The 23,115-nt window shown below is 44.5% G+C and overlaps 1 protein-coding gene across 1 annotated transcript in view; it reads left to right on the forward strand.

Annotated features, from left to right (window-relative positions):
- The window catches only part of FAM172A (family with sequence similarity 172 member A), a 2,873,056-nt gene that overhangs the window by 690,851 nt on the left and 2,159,090 nt on the right, over positions 1–23,115 (forward strand). The gene's annotated exons all lie outside the window — the stretch shown is intronic.

Genomic DNA, 23,115 nt, shown 5'->3' on the forward strand with positions numbered 1-23,115 from the left:
CTCATCCCTCTCACCAGGCTTCACATGAGAAAGCTTCAGTGGTACTTAAAGAACCTTTGGTGTCCGCACTCTCAGACCAGTCTCCCTCTGATCCCTTGTATAAGAGCCGAATTTCTCTGATGGGCAGAGGCCTGTGCCATGAAAAAGGGTCCACCCTTTGTCTTCCGCACTTCTGGACAGACCATCACCACCGACACCACAGACATTGCTTGGGGCGCTCACCTAGCAGGCAGGTGTACCCAAGGCCTTTGGAATGCCCAGCAACTTCACTTGCACATCAACCAGAAAGAAATTATGGTAGTGCAAAAGGCTCTGACTTCCTTCCAACCCCATCTCAGGACAGGGGTCCTCCTTATAAAAACAAACAACACCACAGTAATGTGGTACATCATCAAGCAGGGTGGCACCCAATCATATCCTCTGTGCAGGTTAGCCATGTGTCTGTGGCTTACAACCACCTCCATGGGGCTACACCTAATTGCCCAATACTTACCAGGGATCAAAAACACTCTGGCGGACCACCTAAGCAAAAACTTACTGGACCCCTACAAATGGCAGCTCCACAGAGAAATCTTTCTGCTAATCACCCAGGAGTTGGGGACCCCAGAAGTGGACCTGTTTGCCTCACACCTCAACCACCAGCTGCACAAGTTCTGTACCAGGGAGTATCACCTCTTAGCATGGAAGGTGGATGCCTTGACCTTCCCCTGGAGCTCCATCTTTGTGTATGCATACCCCCCTCTGCCCCTTATTCCCAAGGTTCTGATCAAAATAAGAGAGGGGAGACCAAAGGCTCTTGACCCAGGAGAGGGGAAGGTACTGCTCCCAGACCTACAGACTCACAAACTTTCAGCATGGCTTATACACTAAAAACTAACAAGGAGTCCCTGTTAAGCAAACAGGTCCTGGACATCATCACACAGGGGCCAGAAGGCCCAGCACAAGAAAATCATATGCAGGAAAATGGAAAAGATTCTGCTCCTGGAAGCAATCAAAAGGGGGCAGTACCTCCCAACCTTCCATTCCTCTCATCCTGGATTACCTAGCAGAGTTGCTCAATAGTGGCTTCACTTTCTCCTCTATTAAAATCCATCCCTCAGCCATCTCTGCCCATTATGATTCAGATCCACTCCTCTTCTCTCATCCTTTGATTAAGCAATTCCTCAGAGGGGCTTCTAATATCAGGCCTCCCAGAAGGCCTCCGATGCCACCCTGGGACCTGAATTATGTATTAGAGAAACTAATCTTGCCTCCTTTCGAACCTGCCGCTTCAGCAGAATTGAAATAGCTGTCTTGGAAGACTGCCTTCCTACTAGCTGTCACCCAGCCAGAAGGGTCTCAGAAATTCAAGCTCTCATGGCTGTCGAGCCCTTCATAATTTTCCATGCAGACAGAGTCTCCCTGAGGACTAACCCCTCCTTTATGCCCAAGGTGGTATCTGATGCGATCCTTATCTAAGCTATACACCTTCCCACCTTCTTTCCCAACTCTCAAAACAAGGGGGAAAGAATTCTACACTCACTAGATGTGCACAGACAACTCAGATACTATCTGGACCATACTAAGCCATTCAGAAAAACAGACCAGCTTCTTGTAAGCTTTGCCCCAGGGGCAGAGGGGAAGCCCATCTCCAAACAAACCATTTCCAAATGGATTTCACACTGTATCCATTTTTGCTACAGACTACATGGAAAACCCATCCCTAAGTCTATCCGTACCCACTCCACTAGGGCAACCTACACTTCCACTGCCTTCCTCAGAGGAGTACCTACCAGGGACATCTTAGAAGCGGACACCTGGACCTCCAGCCACACCTTTACAAAGCATTACCTCCTACCTCTTACCATCTACCTCTCTTTCCTAAGTCTAGGGCAGAGTTTGCCTGTGCAATTCTGCAGGGCCTCCTGACCCATACCTAGGACTCAACCTATCCTTCCACCCTTTTCCTCAGTTTGGGAATCTTCCCACAGGTGATGACTGCAACAGTAAAACATGAAGAACATAGTACAGTTGTGTACACTTACCATAAATGTAGATGTTCGAGTGTATTCACTGTTGCAGTCTTGGTTTCCCTCCCTGCATCCCCCATTTAACATCTTCCACTAGGGGGACATAAGCTTCCCAAGTTGGCTTTTAGCCACCAGGACCACTTCTCTCTTTTCCCTTGTGCTTCTGACGGGTTAGGGCAAGAAAAACTGATGTAATGACGTTGGCTGCCTTGCTTTATAGCACTGATGACCTAACGTCAGACTACAGGTGATGGCAGCCGGCGCACAAAAACATTGACTCTGTTACTTGGGCCGACTGAGGGCTACCACAGCAGGGATAACCCACAGGTGATGACTGCAACAGTGAATACACTCGAACATCTACATTTATGGTAAGTGTACTAACTGTACTTTCTCCCTTCTTTTGGAAATTGCCTGAGGTGATTACCACAAGTTTCCTCACAGACTGGACCTACTCACACTGAACAGGGGATGCTTGATGCATCCTGACCTCAACCAACTGCATCTAACTGCCTGGATGATAGAATCTTAATTTCTTTTAGGCACCTATTTTCTGAGGACATGGAGTGGGTATTAAAGGACGCAAGAAAACCTGTTACAAGGAAAACATATATTAGTAATATAAGAAACATTTTCTAGTTGGTGCTAAGAGAGGAATCAGCACCCTTTCTAGGCCAGTGTTTCACTGGTTCTAAATTGATTGCATGAGTTACTCTCTGGTCTGTCTTATTCCTCCATCAATATTTGTTTGTCGGCCATTTCAGCATGCTTGCCTATGGATCTCCATCTTTCAATACAGTCTTATTTGAAAATGTTTTTGAAAGGGGTGTTGCATACCAGTACTCCTAGAAAACAGGTTGCTCCTTCTTGGGATCTTAATTTTGTGCTGGAAAACAATTTCTTGCTCCATTTGAGCCACCTCATCAGGCTTACTTGACGTTCTTAACTTGGAAAACAGTGTTTTTGATTGCTCAAATCTCTGTAAGAATAGTGTCCTTGTTGCCAGATATTACGTGAGTCAACTTATCTCATTTTTGCAAAGGTAGGATTTCCTTGAGAACTAAGAGTTCATTCATGTCTAAAGTGGTATCTGAGTTTATTTTGAGTCAAGGTATCCATCGCTCCCTCTTCTTTTCAGAACCTAAAAATGTGAATAGTGTATACTTCATACCTTGGAAGTCGACAGACAACTCGGGTACTAGCTTGACAGAACAAAGTCTTTTAGGGACTCCGATCACTTGTTTATTTGTTATGAGATTAAGAACAAAGGACAACCTATGTCAAAGCAGACTATTTCCAAACGGTTTTATCAAGCTATTACCTTGTATTATACTGACACAACAAGGCAATTCTAGACAGAGTCAATGCTTATTTTCCCTGGCCTTGACATCATTTATGGCATTTTGGAAAAAGGTTGGATTCTAGAAGTATTCTAGAAGCAGTAACTTGGTCATCTGAGTATACTTTTAGAAAGCAACTTAAACTAGAGTCCTTCTCTGGGCCTAGGACAAGTTTTGCCATGACCATTTTCTAGGGACTCCTGGATCCTCATCCTTCTTCCTTTTAGTCGGTCTAAGCTGCGGTAATCTTACTATTTAGCTAATGTTACTGCAGAAGTGATTATAACAGTAGCAGGCATTCCCAGCCATGCCAGGAGAAGTGGGGCAGTGGATGTGTAACATATGCCAGCACAGCTAGCTGGAATTTTATAAATAATTATATGTCATTTGTGTATCAAACTGATTTGTACAGATAGCTAGGCAGAGAAATGTGAGCAAACCAACATTTAATAAAAAAACTTTAAAAATTAATTAAAACAAACAGGATAAGCACTTTCATACACATTGGTACGTCTTCAGATCCATAAAAGATTGCATCTGACAATGCATTTATATAGCTTAACGTCTAAGGTCACATGATAGGTTTGTACATTTAGTCACAGGACAGGTTTTTAACATCAGACTTTATGCTGACTGTAGTAGCCAAAATGTCTTGTACTGTGTGTCTGATGTAGTCTGTAGAAGTTTCTATGTTGGGAAAACCAACCGGTTTCTAAGAGATCGAATAAGGGAGCATGTTTATGGTATTACCAAGAAAGATGAAAAAAATGCCCTGTCTAAACATGTTATATCAGCAGGACGTAAACATTGGTTTACGTTTTTGGTATTAGAAATTTATACACAAGGGTTGAGAGATGGTGATATAAGAACTAAAACAGAATATGTAGAGATAAAATGGATGCATTTGCGTAGGGCTAATGAAGGCAAGGTGTTAAATGAACTTATCCCCGTTAAGCCATTGTTAAGATCACATGACCTTGGACATTAAGCTGTATATAGGTTGTAGCTCCTGTAGGAAGAATGGAATGATTTTATTGTTTTAATGCTTCCAGATGCTTTAATAAAACTTAGCTAAATGTCTAGTTTGTATGGTAGCACATCGGTGCTAAACCCTGGCAGCTTCAACTGATGGGGGGGGGGGTAGTGTGGGAAACAGAGTCAGATGACCAGATGTGTGATGTCATTCTGTAAGCCAGAAATAATATTTAGATTATTAGCAGGAGATTGCTCTCAACATTCTATATTCTATCTTGGATCTGATAACAAGGACCACTCACCCACAGTATCTTGCCTTGCTCTATTCAGTAAGTTGGAAGAGTAATACTTTTGATTAGTCAGGAAAGTGTAATGCGAGTAGTTAAGCTTTGTTTTTTCTGTAACTGTGTGGCTCTTTCCAGCTGTGTTATTTTCTATTTTCCTGTGACTTAAACTTTGGTGTTTACTGTAAATAGATATTTAGCATTTTCGTGTTCTTTTATTATTTATTATTAAATATTTAAACTTTTCATTGTAGCTGGTCCTTTTTAGAAAATACTTAAGTTTTGAGAGTATTTGCACATATTTATTTGGTGATAAATCTGGCCACTCCTGAAACCCTGGCTGTTTGGTCAACATTACCATTTGTGTTGATATTAATTTCACTGGGTATAACTGGATACCCTTTTAAGAGTGTATAGTAACTGACTGGTGCCAGTGAATCTACCTTTATAGTCTGGACAAAGTTGGTAGAGCAGGTAATCTGTGTCAGCCTGTGTGTGAAAATTACATTTCAGAGAGAGTGTGTGTGTGTGTGTGTGTGTGTGTGTGTGTGTGTGTGTGTGTGTGTGTGTCAGCTATTTGGGCAGGGACACGAAGCACTGGTTTCACAGCGAGAGTTTTGGAGGACTTGGCTTGGGCACTTGGCTGAGGTCTTAACTCTGAACCTGTGCCAAGAGGGGGAGCCTTGCTGAGGACCTGGGGGAGAGACAGAGACATCCAGACCCCGGGCTGAGTATGTTCCCTGTGTGCTTGTAAGGGAAATTGTGCTTGGTGCAGAGAGGTCTGCATCTGGAAATATTGAGTGTATCCATTTGTATTCCAAATGAACATCCCTCTCCAGTGTCAGTGGTGAGGATTCAGGCTTCTTGATTACTAGCCTAGAGTGGGGATTTCATAGTGATGAACCTTATGCATTTGTGTAAGTAAACTTACCATCACAGTAGATGCTTGAATGATCACTGCTGTAGTAGCTGCTCCCTCCCTCCATCCCCATTATTTTTGTTTGTTTTTTATTGTCCGTGTGAGGATCTTTGTGATTATTTTTCTATCATTGACCTTTTCTGTGCTTTAGCCTCCCTCTTTCTTTTGGCATGGAAGCTCTGACAGGCTCTGCACCCAAATCAGTGTATTTATTCAGTTTCACTGTTGCAGTCATCACACTTGGGTTATCTGCCTGCAGGTAACCCTCAGTCGGCCCCAATACCAGAGACTTAGTATTTCTGCATCAGTTGCTGTCACTTCAGTACTGACGTCCGGTCATCAGGGGTATAAAAACAGGCAGCCGACGCCATTACATCAGTCTTTCTTTCCGAGTAGCCTGAATCAGAACCAGTTCGCACGAGCGCTGGTCGGCCGCTACCTGAGTTTTCGTTTCTGAATTGGATCATCCTGAAGTCTTCTAAAGCTAAGTACCCCGTTGGGGATCCTTTTTTCTTGCTCTAACCGATGTCAGAAAAAGGTAACAATTGTATCGCCTATGGAAAGCAAATACCACACTGCGATTTCCATTCTTACTTCATCACCTGTTTAGGCCCAGACCACGACGTACCTCGCTGTCGGTTTTGTGCCTTGTTCAACTCCCGAACTATTTGTTGTTGGGCCCTTATTGTCGCTAAATACTTTCGCTCTCAATCTCCATATTTTGAAATGGCTTCAGTAAGCCATCTGACTACCTATCTTCTGACAAAATGTAAGGATAAAGACAGAGACAGACCGCACAGGTCCAAAACTGCCAATGACGCTTCCTTTAAGCTAGTCGACAGTTCGCCGGTACTCAGTGAGGTGCTTTCGCAGCCCCTGATGCCTGCTTCTGTGGATTGGCAGGCTGCTACCGAGACCCGTTCGGAGTCTGGTATGCCGCAAGACTCTTCTTTGTCTTCGGAACCTGTGGATATCTCTACCTTGGATGGGACCGGAGCTGCTGTGCAGGCAACAGCTTCCAAGGAAGTTCTTCGCAATACTGATATTCGACACAAACCGACGATTTCTTTTGCATTTTCAGTTCTGTCTAAAACTACAGAGTTTCTAAGGCCAAGATCAAGAGTACGAGCTATGCCTAAAAAAACGACGACCCAAGCTCAAGCACCTGCTTCCTTGCCAGAAAATCAAATGCTTAAAATGGCAGAAGACCTGATTATACCAATTAGGGGAAGGCAGCCTTCCCCTGCTAAGAGAAAAAGAGACCTGTCCCCAGCAGCTTTAACTGACCAAGAGTCCGACGACTCTGAGGTTTCTGATTATGAATATATGCCTTTATCTGCTTATGAGGATTCAGATGCAGAGGAATCCATTCCCTCTGCTTCCCCTCAAGAGGATTTTTCTTTTGGTGAAACCCTTCATACTTTGAGAGCATTTCCCCTGGGAATGCCAGGATTATCCTCAGTCCAAAAAGAGACTCGGAGAATTTTTAGATTTACCTCAACATAGACCTTTAGCAGTTCCTCCTGTTCTGGATGTTGTGGATGATGTCTTTGTGGAATCCAGTCTAACTCCTGGTACTTTACCCCCTGCTCCAAGGAAACCAGACAGGTACTACAGAGTCCCTGTCTCTCACAAATTTATTTTCAAAAATCCTACTGCTGACCCAGAGGTCATTTCCCATGGGCCTAAAGGTATAAAAGCAACTACAGCTAAGAATCCCACCCCTTCGGACAGGGATTCCCGAGCTTTAGACAGATGGGGTAAAAAAGTATACACCTCTGCAACTCTTGCCATTAGGACATTGAATTGCCAGTTTCACATGCTGAAATACCAGCAGCAGCATATTATGGAACTTAAGCAAAAATTATCTATCTTTACAGTCTGTGCAGAAAATAAAGAATTACAAGAGCTTGTGCATTCTGCAAGCCAAGTCAGCTAGCATACCTTGCAATGTGGCTTTGATGCCCTAGAAGCTTCTTGCAGGGCAGCAACTAGTTCTGTACTGAGAAGGCATGCTTAACTTAAGGAAGAGACCTTGCCAGACCATGTCAAATCAAAATTATTAGACACTCCTTTGAACAAGGACAATCTGTTTGGCACCAAAGCAGAAGAGGTTCTAAAAAAGATGGAAGAAAAAGCTAAGTCTATGCAGACAGTCAAAGAAGTTTTGCAAGTGCAGCCTCCAAGATTCAGTAAGCATTGCCTCTCGAAACATCGGACCTTTCCAGCCCTTTCAAGGCCATCTCAAACTAGACCCAGGGGAAACAGACCCACCAGATTACAGTCTCAGGGTATACAGAGATCTAAGCAATGGAGTGCCTCCACTTTTAAAACAGGGAGTGCTAAGCCACCCCCTTACGGAAAGAATTCACAATGACTTCTCAATTCCAATCCTCACCTCTGCCCAATTGCTCGTGCCCCTAGGAGGAAAACTTGCTCATCATGCAAAAAACTGGACCTCCATCACCAAAGACTGATGGGTCCTCAACATTGTATCCCAGGGGTACAAATTTTGCTTGCACTCACTGCCAACCCCAAAAGGGTTCCCAGACCTTCCTCCAAACCAGTGGGCAGAGGCACAAAACCAAATTCAATCCCTTCTTTCCATAAAGGCAATTCAACCTGTTCCTGCAGAACAGATTGGTCAAGGGTTTTATTCCAGACTTTTTTTTGTTACCAGAAAAGAGGGCACTTGGTGCCCATTCCTAGATATTTCCGTTCTAAAAACCTTCCTGGTGGTGCCACAATTCAAAATGCTAACCCTTCAGCAGCTTCTTCCTATGCTGTCCAAGATGCCTGTTTAGCCACCCTAGACCTAAAAGAAGCATATCTGCACATCCCTATCAGGGAATCATGCAGAAAATACCTACGCTTCATGGCAGAATCTATGCATTATCAGTTCTCTGCACTTCCCTTTGACTTATCCACTGCTCCCAGAGTCTTCACAAAATGCCTGGCTACAGCCATCACCTATTGCAGACAGAGAAAGATTCAAATGTACCCGTACTTGGACGACTGCCTGATTCAGGCAGACAGTCAGGAAAAGCTGTTGCAGCACCTGACATTTGTAAAGAACCTTCTAACCTCCCTGGGGTACACTGTCAACAAAAAGAAATCAAAACTAGTCCCCAGTCGAAAGATTGTATTCCTGGGAACAAGCTTAGCTACAGCATCCCAGATGGCATTCCTTACTCCAGAAAAACAAGCCTATCTGACAGGCTACTTCACTCAAATGGCCACCAGAACCCAGCTATCCACAAGGAAAATCCTGCAGGCCCTAGGGTTCATGGCCTCTTGCATTTTACTGATTCCATATTCCAGACTGCATATGAGGAAACTTCAATGGTACTTGTCTTTGGTGCCAACATTCTCTGGATCTGGAAACCATCATACCTATCATACCTTGTCTAAGGCAGAGTTTCTTTGGTGGGCAGCAGCATGCAACCCCAATAAGGGACTTCCCTTTACTCAACCCCATGCCACCCAGACCCTAACTAGAGATGCATCAGACTATGGCTGGGGGGCACATCTGGATGACAAGTCAGTCAGGGCCACTTGAGCCCAAGTCAAATTCATCTGCACATCAACTGAAAAGAGATGCTAGCTGTTCAACATGCTCTGACAGCTTTTAAATCCCTACTCTCACCAGGACACCTGCTAATAAAAACAGACAGTACCACAGTTATGTGGTGCGTCAACAGGCAGGGGGAATGCACTCTTACCCATTGTGCAGGCTAGCCATTGCCCTGTGGAACACGGCATTGGACATGCAGATTCATCTGCAAGCTTAATTCCTGTCAGGCAAACAAAACTCTCTGGCAGACGACTTAAGCAGATATCTGCTCTAGACCCACATGAGTGGCAATTAGACCCCAGCACCTTCTGCCTTCTAACCCTGAAATGGGGGACCCCAGAGGTGGATCTTTTTGCCTCCCCCTACAATAACCAGCTCAGCAAATTCTGCACCAGGACACCTCACAGCAGGACCTGGGAAGTGGATGCCCTGTCCTTCCAGTGGGTAAACCTCCCAGTCTATGCATTTCCCCCTCAGCCTCTTCTCACAAGAATATTACTCAAGATAAGACAGGACAAACCAAGGGCAATCCTGATTGCCCCTGACTGGCCACACCAGCACAGGTACCCACTACTGCGCAGCTTGTCACCGGTGCCACCCTGGCCACCTACCCCAGATCCCAACCCTCCTCACCCAGCAGGAGGGACAGATCCTGCATCCACAACTGCAAACCCTGAATCTTGCAGCCTGGCTTATTCCTTGAATTATCCCCCAGTGACCAGCCTAAGCAAGCAGGTACTGGACATCATTCTTGAAGCCAGAAGACCCAGTACAAGGAAATCCTATCCTGATAAGTGGAAAAGGTATTGTTCCTGGATTCAGTCTAAAGGAGAGGACACAGCACTGCCCTCCTTCCCTCTAATCCTGGATTACCTAGCAGATCTACTCCATAGAGGTCTATCCTTCTTCTCCATTAAGATCCATGCCACTGCCATCTTGGCTCATTACAACACTGAGCCACCTCTCTTCTCTCACCCTCTCATCAAGCAGTTCCTGAGAGGAGCAAACAACCTAAGGCCACCAAGGAGAGCACCCACCCCTGCTTGGGACCTTAACTTTGTACTGGAAAAGCTCACGCTACCCCCCTTTGAGCCTGCAGCATCAGCAGAGTTAAAATGCCTCTCTTGGAAAACAGCCTTGCTTCTGGCCATCACTTCAGCTAGAAGAGTGTCTGAGCTATAAGCGCTTACAGCTGTGGAACCCTTCATTATTTTTCATGCTGACAGGGTCTCCCTCAGGACTAACCCTTCCTTTATGCCAAAAGTGGTGTCCAGTGTGGCTCACAACCAATCTATCCATTTGCCAACCTTCTTCCCTAATCCTCAAAATAAAGGGGGAAGGATCCTGGACTCCTTGGAAGTGCACAGGCAGCTCAAATTCTACCTGGATAGGACTAAAGCCTTCAGGAAATCTGACCAGTTACTAGTCAATTTTGCACCAGGGGCAGAGGGCAAGGCCATTTCAACACAAACAATTTCCAAATGGATAGCACACTGTATCCATTTCTGCTAGAAACACCATGGGAAACCAACCCCTCGGGGTCAGAACGCATTCCACTAGGGCAACTTCTACCTCTACAGCATTCCTCAGGGGAGTCCTTACCATGGACATTCTGGAAACTGCTACCTGGAGTTCTGTATTCACCTTCACCAAGCGTTACCACCTACCTATCTTTTCCAAATCCAGGGCAGGTTTTGCAACAGCAGTCCTGCAGGGCATACTAGCCAGCCCCAACTCTTCTTGACTGCCTCCACCCTTTCTTCAGCTTTGGGAATCTACCCAAGTGTGAAGACTGCAAAAGTGAGACACGAAGAACATAGTAAAGTTGTGTACACTTACCATAAATGTAGATATTCGAGTGTATTCACTGTTGCAGTCCTGGTTTCCCCACCCTCCAGCCCCCTTGTCTCTCGCTCTCTATCTCTATGTCCTGTCTCTGTCTGTTACTCACTCCTTACTGGGTTATTGGTATTTACTTTCTACTGGTGTTGTTTTTCCCACCATAACTTTGCTCCCTATTTGGGGGGCTCCTGACATTTGGGGCAAGAAAAACTGATGTAATGGCGTCGGCTGTCTATTTTTATACCCCTTAACGCCCTGACGTCAGTACTGAAACGACAGCAACCGACGCAGAAATACTAAGTCTCTGGTATTCGGACCGACTGAGGGCTACCTGCAGGCAGATAACTCAAGATGACTACAACAGTGAATACACTCGAACATCTACATTTATGGTAAGTGTACACAACTGTACTTTAGGGCATGTGGAAGGCACCCTTGAAGCTTTGGAAGCTGGCCAGCTGTTGTATCCTGTGCAGGGTACACCTGCACAGGATACAACACCTTATTGTTATGGTAAGTTTACTTATGCAACTGTTCTTCTTTGATGGTTGTGCAGAAAGCCTGGGAGTTTTGATTATCCAGATGACTGGCAGCCTGATATGTTTTGTACGGTGCACATATCTTTATGAGACAGTTGATTAACAATTGAATGAAGCAAAGTTTTTTCTAAGTATTTCAAACTATGCTTTTCAGTATGGGCCCCTAGAGGGCTGTTTTGTTCCCAGCTGTACAGGTTTATAGTGTCATTTTTATTGTAACTTACTAAAGTGTTTTGATGACATGGGGGATTGACACTTATACCACTCAGGCACCTTTTTCTCTTTGAACATTCTAACCATTTTAAAAAAGCCAGGAAGCCTGATGCAGGGAAATCTTACCTGGTAAAATAGAAAAGATTTTCCATGTGGTAGAAAAAAAAAAAAAAGAAAAAGAGCACAGACCTGTGCTGGTGATGTTCATGATTAGATCATTGTTGTAGTAGTCTAAGCTATGTGAGTTATGATAACTGGGCAGGTTCCAAAGTTGAAGGGAATTTTTCTTGCTCACTAGCCACTGAACATCTTGAGGAGAGAAGTGTAAAATCAGTGGTTAGGGTGTCAAGTCTTCAGATTTTTCTTTCAGCTGAAGTTCACTCATCCCTGTAAGTTTTTACCATCAGTAGTTGGCTAGTGCTTCTGCAAGGCTGGACAAATAGGTACCTCATTGTTGACTATCTTCCACTTTACCAGTTTTTGTGAAGAAAAGTTAATTTTTTATGTCAAAAATTTTGCTAACAGCTAGGACTCCTGTTTTCAGTAGTTGCCACTAAAAATATTAGCTTTTTTTATCAGGGTTCCCCGTGTGGAATTCCCTTTCTAAATTTTTTTGTAATAAAAAGTTTTATTTTTCATCCAAATACGTACTTAAGGGCTAGGACTAGAGGTTTTGGAATCTCTGTTTACAAAATTTACCTCAAATTGTTTCAATTCGGTTGTATAATTGACTGTCCTAGACTTCAGTGATACTTTTTTTTTTGGTAGAGACATGAAACTAAGGACCAAGAGACAGGAACATCAACTGTGGATATTAAGCTTTCCTACAAGGGCAAGGGAGAGAACTGCAGTAGCCTGTGTTGGAGGAGAGAAAGCCTACGATGCTGTAAAGCCACCCTGTGGAGTTTGATTCCCCCCAGTAAGAGACAAGTCCTTGTGAGAGTCTTTTTCATATTGGGGTCGCCCAGGAAAAGAAAGCATAAAGCTAGGCATACTTTTTCTCCTGTTTCACATAGGATAGTCAGAAAAATTGCTGGGTTTTGCTAAGGGCTTATTTCTAGTATTTGAATCTCTGCATTGAGTCTTCCACGAATTTTAAAAGAAAATGATTCCTCTCTGGCAGAGTCTGTTTCTCAGACTGAGGGTCAGGCATTAGACTTTGATTATGTTACCCAGGTTCCTGCATCACATGAGGAGGAATTGTATTGTAATGAAAGCTTTTTTTTTTTTTTTTATTTAGATTCTCCTCCTGACTCTTCTTCCTGTTAATGTTGCCAGAATGAAGGACTTATTTCAGTGGAAGCAAAAAGAAATTAGAATCTCAGCAAAGATGACTTACTACAGATGGGTTTTCCTCAGCCTGCAGCTACTCCTCCTGTCTTGCCACCATTAAAAGATACTTTTTTGTCAGCTAGCCGTTTTCCTGCAGGCAGGCTCTTATCCCCCCCAAACAAATCTGAGAAATGATATAAGGTTCTTCAAACCCACAAATTATGTGAGGTTCATCAGACCCACAGCTACCTTTTTTATAACCCTAGATCAGACCCTGCAGTGATTTCTCTGTCAAAACCATCTCTTGCCAAGTGTCTGTTGGTAGGTAGCCATACTCCTTCTGATAAATATGGGAAAGCATTTGGGAAGAAAGTTTATATTTCTTTCACCTTAGCCTACATAATACTCAATTTTCAGACTCACATGTCTTAAGTTTTTGCTGGCTTATTTTGGTAATATGAGCAAGTTCATTTCTGACCTCCCTTCTTTAGATATTAAAACCTGTCTGAATTCTATCCTCAGTGTGTCTGTAACAAACATTTTTTTCAAATGTTCTAATCTGATGTTGTCAGTCTTCATTTTATCCTTGACTGATGGGTTCAGTTCCGATATCTTAACCGACTCGGCTGTTACTACAGCTCGCGCCATCCAAAAACTCTCAAACTTCACTTCTACCCAGAGTCCCTTTCTCTCAATTATGTCAGATCTCGTTTGCCACTTTCCAAAACAGTCTCATCTAGCTACTACTTTCGAGTGTTAGTGGATTTAGGTAAATTTTTTGTGTCGTATTCTTACAGATGTTCTTCGTGTTTCACTGTTGGCAGTCATCACATTTGGGTTATCTGCTTGCAGTAGCCCTCAGTCGGCCTGATTATCAAAGTCTTGGGTCCTGCATCGGTTGCTGTCTCATCTTCCATGACGTCAGGTAGTCAGGGGTATAAAGCACGCAGCTGATGTCATTTTATCGGTCTTTCTTGCCGTGCGGTGCCCGAAGCAGAAGCAGTTCGCAAGTGCCAGTCGGCAGACTCCTGAAATTTTCGTTTTCAAGTTTCAGAACCAAAGTCTTCAACTAAGCTAAGTACCCCATTGGGGAAACTTTTTCTTGCTCTACTCCGATGTCAGTAAAAGTTAATAATTGTATTTCTTGTGGAAAGCAAATACCTCATAAAGATTCCCATTTGTACTGCATTCCTTGCTTAGGCCCAGACCACGATGTACCTCACTGTCAGTTTTGTGCCCTATTTAAACAACAAACTATTCATCGTCGGTTCATTTATGCTTCTAAATATTTTGGTACTCAGTTCAATTATCCAAAAATGGCTTCGGTAAGCCACCTGACTACTGACATTCCGAAAAAACGCAAAGATAAAGACAGAGACAGACCGCTTAGGTCCAAAGCTGCCAACTATGCTTCTCCTAAGCTAGTCGCCAGTTCGCCGGTACTCAGTGAGGAGCTTTCGCGGCCCCTGATACCAACTACTTTGGATTTGCAGGCCTCTACTGAGACCCATTTGGAGTCCGGTATGCCGCAAGATGCTTCTTCTACTGTGGAACCTGCGGATTTCTCTACCTTGGATGGGTCCGGAGCCGCTGTGCAGGCACCAGCTTCTGATGGTGTATTCAGGCCTACTGACTTGCATATTACACCAATGCCATCTTCTCCTTCAAGGCCTAAAACTCAATCTATGCCTAAAAAAATGACACCCGGACCGCATGGTCAGGCCCCATGCCTAAAAACCAAATGATAAGAATGGCTGAGGACCTTATCACTCTAATCAGGGGTAGCCACCCTTCTCCCTCTAAGAGACCTAGGACTGATGTTCCTCCTGATTCTTCTGATCAGGATTCTGAAATTTCTGTTTTCTCTGATGACCAGGATTTGCCCTTATCCACCTATGAGGAGTCTGATGCAGAGGACTCCATTCCCTCTGCTTCCCCTCCAGAAGATTTCTCTTTTGGTGAAACCTTGCATACTCTTAGGGAGCATTTCCGCTGGGAAAGCCAGGATTACTCTGACTCCAAGAAGAGGCTTAGGGAATTTTTACTCCTGCCTCAACACAGGCCTTTAGCTATCCCTCCTGTACTGGACATTGTAGATGATGCCTTCTCGGAATCCAGCCTGGCCCCTGACTCTTTACCTCCTGCTCCCAGAAAACCTGATAGGTATTACAGGGTACATAACTCTCACACGTTCCAATTTAAAAATCATACTGCGAATTCTGAGACTATTATACAGGGACCCAAGGGCATTAAGGCTACTACTGCCAAAAATCCTACCCCCTGTGATAGAGATTCCAGGACATTGGCTAGATGGGGTAAGAAGTTATACACTTCTGCTACTTTAGCCATTAGGGATTTAAACTGCCAGTTTCATATGTTAAAGTGTCAGCAGCATATTATTGGATTGCTTAAACAGAAAATGGTGTTGATTCCTGACTGTGCTGAGAATAAAGAATTATAGGATTTAATGCATTCTGCTAAACAAGTTGGAAAACATACTTTGCAGTGTGGTTTTGATTCATTAGAGGCATCTTGCAGGGCTACTGTCACAGGGTCTGTACTTAGAAGGCATGCTTGGCTTAAGGAGCAATCTTTGCCAGATCATGTTAAAGCTAAATTGCTGGATGCTCCCTTAAACCAAGACCGTCTGTTTGGCAACAAAGCAGAAGAAGTACTTAAAAAGGTGGAGGAAAAAGCTAAATCTATGCAAACTGTTAATGATTTCCTGCAAGTACAACCTCCCAGATTTAGTAGGCATTGGCCTTTTAAGAACTGTCCTTTCCTGCCTCTTCCAGGCCTTCTCAGTCCAAACCCAGAACCAACAGAACACCCAGGCTTCAGTCCCAAGGTACTCACAGGCCTAAACAGTGGGGGGCTCTCACTTCCAAAGCAGGGAGTAGTAAGACTCCCACCTATGGTAAACTGTCGCAATGACTTAACTTTAAACCTTCCAAGCTCTGCTCAACTGACTGTTCCTTTAGGGGGAAAGATTGCCCTGCATGCAAAAATTTTGGAAACTCATTACCCAGGACAAATGGGTTTTAAATATAGTTTCCCAAGGATACAGATTTCACTTCCACTCATTACCATCCCCAAACGGCTGGCCAGACCTAACCGCAAATCGGTGGGCAGAGGCTCAAAAGCAAGTTCTCTCTCTTTTAAGCATCAGGGCTATTCAACCTGTCCCAGAAGAAGAATGGGGACAACGTTTCGACTCAAGACTTTTCCTGGTTCCGAGAAAGGACAATTCCTGATGTCCTGTCCTATCTTGGACCTGTCTATCCATTTTTGATGATCCCAAAATTCAAGATGCTAACTCTTCATCCTATGCTAGGCAAAGATGCCTGGTTGGCAGCACTGGAATTAAAGGAAGCCTACCTGCACATCCCAATAAGGGAATCTTACAGAAGATACCCACGCTTCAAAGCAGGCTACATGCACTATCAGTTCTCTGCACTGCCCTTTGGCTTATCTACTGTGCCCAGGGTATTCACAAAGTGCCTAGCTCCAGTCATTGCATTTAGCAGGCAAAGAAATATTCAATATATTCAAATATACCCATACCCATACCTGGACGATCGTCTAATTTAGGCAGAAAGCCAGGACATACTATTAAATCATCTGGCATTTGTAAAGAAATTGCTAACTTCTCTGGGGTACACCATAAACGAAAATAAATCACATTGTGTACCCTGCCAACAAATTGTATTCCTGGGAGCAAGCTTGAATACACCTTCCCTGATGGCCTACCTCATGCCAGTGAAACAAGTTCATTTGACAGTCTATTTCAAACTACTGGCCACAAAGACCCAGCTATCTGCAAGGAAAATATCGCAAGCCCCTGGTGTTCATGGCCTCCTGCATTCTACTAATTCCATATGCAAGACTGCATATGAGGAAACTACAATGGTATCTAAAAAGCCTATGGTGTCAACATTCTCAGGATCTAGAATCAATGATTCCTGTCATACCTTGTCTACAGATAGAGTGCCTTTGGTGGGCAGAGGCCTGCCACCAAAACAAGGGACTGCCATTCACTCTACCCCCTGCCGCCCAAACCCTAACAACAGACACATCAGATTATGCATGGGGGGCTCACTTGGCAGGGACGTGCATTCAGGGCAAATGGAACCCAAGTCAAATGCACCTGCATATAAATCAAAAAGAAATGTTAACTGTACAGAATGCTCTGTCAGCCTTCAAGGACCACATTCTTCCAGGCCAATTATTGGTAAAGAATGACAAAACCACTGTTATGTGGTACATAAACAAGCAGGGGGGGATCCCACTCATACCCTCTCTGCAGACTAGCCATGGCTCTGTGGAATACAGCCTTGAGCTACCAAGTGCATCTACATGCTCAATTCCTGCCAGAAAAGCTAAATACACTGGCAGACGAACTAAGTAGAAATCTCATGGCCCCACACGAGTGGAAACTGGAACCAAAGATATTCAGCATGTTGAGAAACAAATGGGGGAGCCCAGAGATAGACGTGTTTGCCTCCCCCCAGAACTACCAATTGGACAAATTCTGCACAAGGACTCCCCACAGACAAGCTTGGAAAGTGGATGCCCTGTCCTTCACCTGGAAAAACCTATCGGTTTATGCCTTTCCCCCTCTGTTTCTCCTCTCCAAGGTACTACTAAAGATCAAACAAGACAAACCAAGGACAATACTGATTGCACCAGACTGGCCACACCACCACTGGTACCCCCCTGTTGTGCAGTGTGAAACTGCTGGAACCATGGCACTTGTCTCAGACCCCTGTCCTGCTGTCCCAGCAAGAGGGCCAGATTCTGCACTCACAGCTTCAAACACTGAACCTGGCAGCCTGGCTAATTACCTGATCTCTCCATTACCATCCCTCAGTAAGCAAGTGATGGAGGTCATTCTGGAGGCAAGGAGGCCTAGTACTAGAAAATCCTATGCTGAAAAATGGAAAAGATTCTGTTCCTGGAGCCAAACTCAGGGGATGGGCACAGCAGCGCTCAGTTTACCTCAGATTGACTATACCTATATTCTTGTTTACTATGCTTAAAGCTTTCTGGTGTATTTGCTTTTTGTTGGAGGTGTAACCTTGTATATAATTGCTTCCCATTATGGGGGCACCTGACATCTGGGGCAAGAAAAACTGATAAAATGGCATCGGCTGCATGCTTTATACCCCTGCCTACCTGATGTCATGGAAGATGAGACAGCAACCGACGCAGGACCCAAGACTTTGATAATCAGTCCGTCTGAGGGCTACTGTAAGCAGATAACCCAAATGTGATGACTGCAACAGTGAATACACTCGAACATCTACATTTATGGTAAGTGTACACATCTGTACTTTTCTGCTTCTTTTTCCCTTTAATCTTTCCTCTTACAGTTAGTGTATTCCTCTAGTATCATTGTTGATGCATTTTCCCTTTACACTTTTGTGTACTTCCCACTATCAATTTTTGATAGTTCCTGACCTCTCTCATTCATAGTTTTTCCCTATCATGTCTGATAATCCCTTCCCCCTTTCTTTCCTTTAAATATATAAAAGTATATTAAAAGTAATATTCTTTCTACTATCACTTTCTTTTTCTTTGTAATGTAATAGGTTTCAGTAGCTTTTTTCCTAGCCTCTTTACTCGTTTTGACATGGCTGAGAAGGTAAGGGACCCTCTGGTTTCAAAAAATGCCAGAAGTGTGGCCATAAAATTCCCTTGTCAGATTTTCACTCTTTATTTGTTCACTGTCTTGGTCAGCTCCATTTACAGGAAAACTGCAGCATTTGTCATGCCTTTAGCCACCGAACTCTTGTGGAAAGGCATAATAAACTTATCTTAAAAGGACTACTTGCTTCAGCTTTTGGCAAAGCTTTATCTTCTGTAGATAAAGCAAAGACAGACATCTCATCTCCTTCATCCTCGTCTTCTCTGGAAAAAAAGCAAGAAAAGAAGTCTTTCAGTTCTGAAGGCTAAAATATTGAAGACCTCAGTTCGAACAATTTCCACGGAACCACAGACTTCTGCTGCTGGCACTCCGGTGCCAACTGCCATTCTGACACTGATTGTCATTTCAAGCCTTTCGACATTGAAGGCTTTGATACAGGAAATTACTACTGTCTCACCTACTAAGACCACATTGCCTAGAACTATGTACTCACCTTCAATTGTTCCTTTTGTTGAGGAGCTCTCTGAAGTTTCTTTGCACAGCCCAAAGTCTCTTTCTACGTCATCAGTCTGCTCCACCAAATGTCTTTCAGAACTCAACATGGAAAGGCTAGTGAATAAAATTTTATGGGCTAGAGGGATTTCAGGCCCCCCCCCCACCTTCAATTCAGATTCCTTCGGGTCTTGGTACCGAAACTACCTTTACACCACTAACTACTCCTCCTCTAACCTCCTCAGAGGTCTTAGAGTTCTCTGTTCAGTTTCTCCTGGTGCTGACTGTACTGGCACTTGAGTTGTTCACTTCTTCGGAGCTGGTAATTACCCTGAGCTCTTCAGTTATTTCTGAACCAGAGACCTCCCAGAGCCCTATTAGTTCCAGGGGAGAGGGGGCAGGTCTTGACTCTGGGTTTTTCAGAACCATCCCTGCTCCTTGGAGCTTTGGCTTGAGTTAGTTTGGCTCTGGCTTCGGCCTTGAGTTTCAGTTCTTTGGAGCAGGGAGTGACCCCAGTTCCAAGACAGTCTTTCTTGGTTCTGGGCTCCCTTCCATCTTCAGGGGGGGGTGCCCTTCGAGGCTATGCATAAGGCCCTTTCTCTTGCAGAGACTCAGTTATCGCCTTCCCCCTCAGAACAGGTACCCCCCTCTTTCAGTTATCAAGCCTGCCTCTCCACTGAGGCAGTGTGTGCTGAAGCCTCAGGTGTCACAGGCTCAGGTGTGTAATCTTCTGATACCTCCACAGATTATCCCCCTGAGGTGGTCCCTCAGAAGAAGTGCAAGAGGAAGCATGGATTCCCCCCAGGAATCAGTCACTGAGGACACAGATTTCGATGAGTGGGAAGGGTCCTTACGGTCACCTCCTAAAGATGTCTCATTTGGAGACATCCTGGAAATTTTCAATCAGAGGAGTGGCTGGAAGTCCAAAAACCCTTCCTCTGAGGAATCTATTTACCTGCAGGCTTTCAGCAACTGCCCGTCTACCTCTTGGGTAGCACCACCCACTGATGAACGTATTCAGTTGATTTCACAGCAGGTGTGGAAGGCTCCAGGCACCATCAAGCCCATCCCCAAAAGACCTGATTAAGACACTTTCTGCTCCCAAAGATAAACAGTTTTGGGCCGAGGGATTAGCTGTAGATGCTATGGTCGTAGTGGACGCCACTAAAAAGGGAACTTGCTGAGGAGAGTTCCTCTGTCCGTCCACCCAACAGGGAGTCTTGGGCTAATGACAGATTTGGGAAGTGGGTCTACGCTTCATTGACCTTTGCCATAAGGTCCTTGAATTTTTTGGCACATTTCACCAGACTCCAACGGGATCTGATTAAGGAGTTGTCAGACACCTTGGCGGGAGCTGTAGCTGAAGGAGTCCAAGAGAAAGTGGCTTCCTAGTTAGCCACCCTGGAGTCTGTGTCCAGTTCATCCATGAGGCTGATCGCTCATACAGCCGAATGGATGTCTAGAGCAGCAGGTACAGGTGTAGCCATAAGGAGACATGCCTGGATGCACCTATGTGATTTTGTGGAACCGTTCAAGTCTTCTTTCGTCAATGCTCCTTTTGACTGAACATCCTTATTTGGCCCAAAAATAAAAGAGACTTTATCCAGGTGTGAGAAAGATGCTAAGACCCTTTCTGCTGTGGGTGTACATTTCTTCCCCCCCCCAAGGTCCTTTTCTGCGAACCAGAGGAGCGGTGGAAAAATGTGGTTCAAAATATACCAAGGGCCTTTCCAAGACACACACGGAGGGAGTTCCCCCAGGGGCAAATAGGGGAACCAAAATGGAAGATGCTGCCCTCACGGCATTAGTAGTCCACAAAACCAGGGCTTCGGAGATTCCTTTCCAGGGAAACCCTGTCAGCTTTCCTGAAGGGAGGCCCGATTGTCTTCCTTTGGAGGCAGTCAGGGGAAGATTGTCCTTGCACCTAAACACCTGGCTAAAAATAACAACAGACTCCTCGGTGCAACAGCGCGTATCCAGAAGCTATATCATTCCCTTTTCTCACTCTCCCCCTCTACTCAAGATAACCCCCAATGTTCCATTCAATCAGAGAGATTCAGCAGTGCAAGAAATTCAAAAAATTGTTGGACAAGAGAGTCATCCAAGAAGGTCCCACCAGACTAGAATGGATCTGGAACCTACTCAAGATTCTTTTTAATGCCAAAAAAGACAGGGGACTGGAGACCCATTTTGGATCTCAGTGTGCTGAACAAATCTGTTCAGCAAACAAAGTTCTGGATGGTCACGGTACAATCTGTTACCCCCTTTCTGAAGAAAGATGACTGGATGTGCTCAGCAGACCTTCAGGATGCGTATTACCATACAAAGATGGACAAATGCTCCAGAAGGTTCCTCTGCTTCAGGCTGTGAGCCAGTCATTACCAATTCAGAGTACTGCCCTTTGGTCTCACCACAGCCCCCAGCGTGTTCACCAAGTGCATGGCAGTAGTAGCAGCTCACTTGAGACTGTAAGGATTCCAAATGTTTCTTTACTTGGATAACTGGCTCATAACCGCTTAGACCAAGCATCAATTAATGGTAGCCAGAGATTACACCCTCAACATCTGAGCCCACCTGGGGATTACTGTAAATCTAGAAAAGTCACATTTAACCACAGCACAAAATTTTGAATTTATAGGGGTGGTTCTGAATACACAAACAACAATAGCATCACTTCCTCCAGAAAGAAATCAGAGAATAGTGGTACAGGTTCAAAAGATAATCCACATAAAGAGGGTTCCAACTTGTCTAGTCTTGCAAGCTCTAGGGTCGATGGCAGTATCTACAACTCTAGTACCGCTAGCCAGGTTATGTATGAGAATTCTTTAATGGCTACTAGCTTCCTAATGCTCTATCCTTCACTAACCACTGTCAGATCAAGTCCTGATCACCAGTTCTTCATGGTCATCCCTTTGTTCTTCCAGAGCCCACGGCCATAGTGAACACGGACACCTCCCAGATTGGGTTGGTGGGGCATTATCTGGGAAAGATGGTCCAAGGCACTTGGTCCCCATTAGAGGCCAGTTTGCACATTAATGTCCTGGAGATGAAAGTGGTGTTCCTTGTGTTGCCGGCCTTTCAGACAGCTCTTTCTCAGGGGACTATTGCAGATGAAACAGACAATATGTCAGTGGTTTGTTACATCAACAAGCAGGGACGAACCATGTCTTATCCCCTTTGTCGAAAAGCCGTCAAGAGTGTGGCAGTAGGTGATATCTTCCAACAGCAATGCACATTCCGGGGAGTTCCAGTGTGATTGCAGACAAGCTGAGCAGATGCATCCTTCAGCCTCATGAGTGGTCCCTCAATCTAGAAGTGGTGAAGTTGATATTCTCTCGTTGGGGTAAACCTTTCTGTGATCTGTTTGCCTCCCACCGAACAAGTGCAGCACTTACTTCGCCCTCATTCCCCCTCCGGGGAAGTCAGCCAGGGATGCTCTCCTCCATAATTGGCCTCCCGTTCTCCTGTATACCTTTCCCCCAGCACCTCTAATTGCAAAATTTTTACAGAAAGCACTCAGGTTTAAGAGCACAGCAATCCTCATTCCTTCCTTTTGGCCTCAACAGATTTGGTTCCCCTTTCTTTGGCCTTATCTGATTCTACAACCTTGGATTCTGGACCCAGTACCAGATCTTCTGTCCCATCCAGATGGTGTTGTTCACCCAGACATTTTGAACCTCAGGCTGACTGCGTGGTTCCTCCAATTCCTTTAGTTGTCAGGCGTTCTAATATTTCCTTTCCAGTATGGCACATCCTTTTGTCGGCTCATAAACCTTCCACTAGAAAGCTTGATTTAAGTAAGTGGAAGAGATTTACAATATAGGCCTTTAAAAAGGAAATTGATCCTTTCTCTGCTTCAAAAGAGCATGTCTTAGATTTTTTAGCCTCTCTGTTCTATGCTGGAGCTTCTCCTTCCACCATCAGACTACAATTGGCTACAAATTCTAACTTTCACAACAGTTTAGATGGATGTTCTTCAGCCTGTCATAGGCTTTGTAAATTGTTTTTA

The sequence above is a fragment of the Protopterus annectens genome, chromosome 2.part2, assembly GCF_019279795.1.
Source record: "Protopterus annectens isolate FY-2018-M chromosome 2.part2, PAN1.0, whole genome shotgun sequence".
NCBI classification, from domain to species: Eukaryota; Metazoa; Chordata; order Ceratodontiformes; family Protopteridae; genus Protopterus; species Protopterus annectens.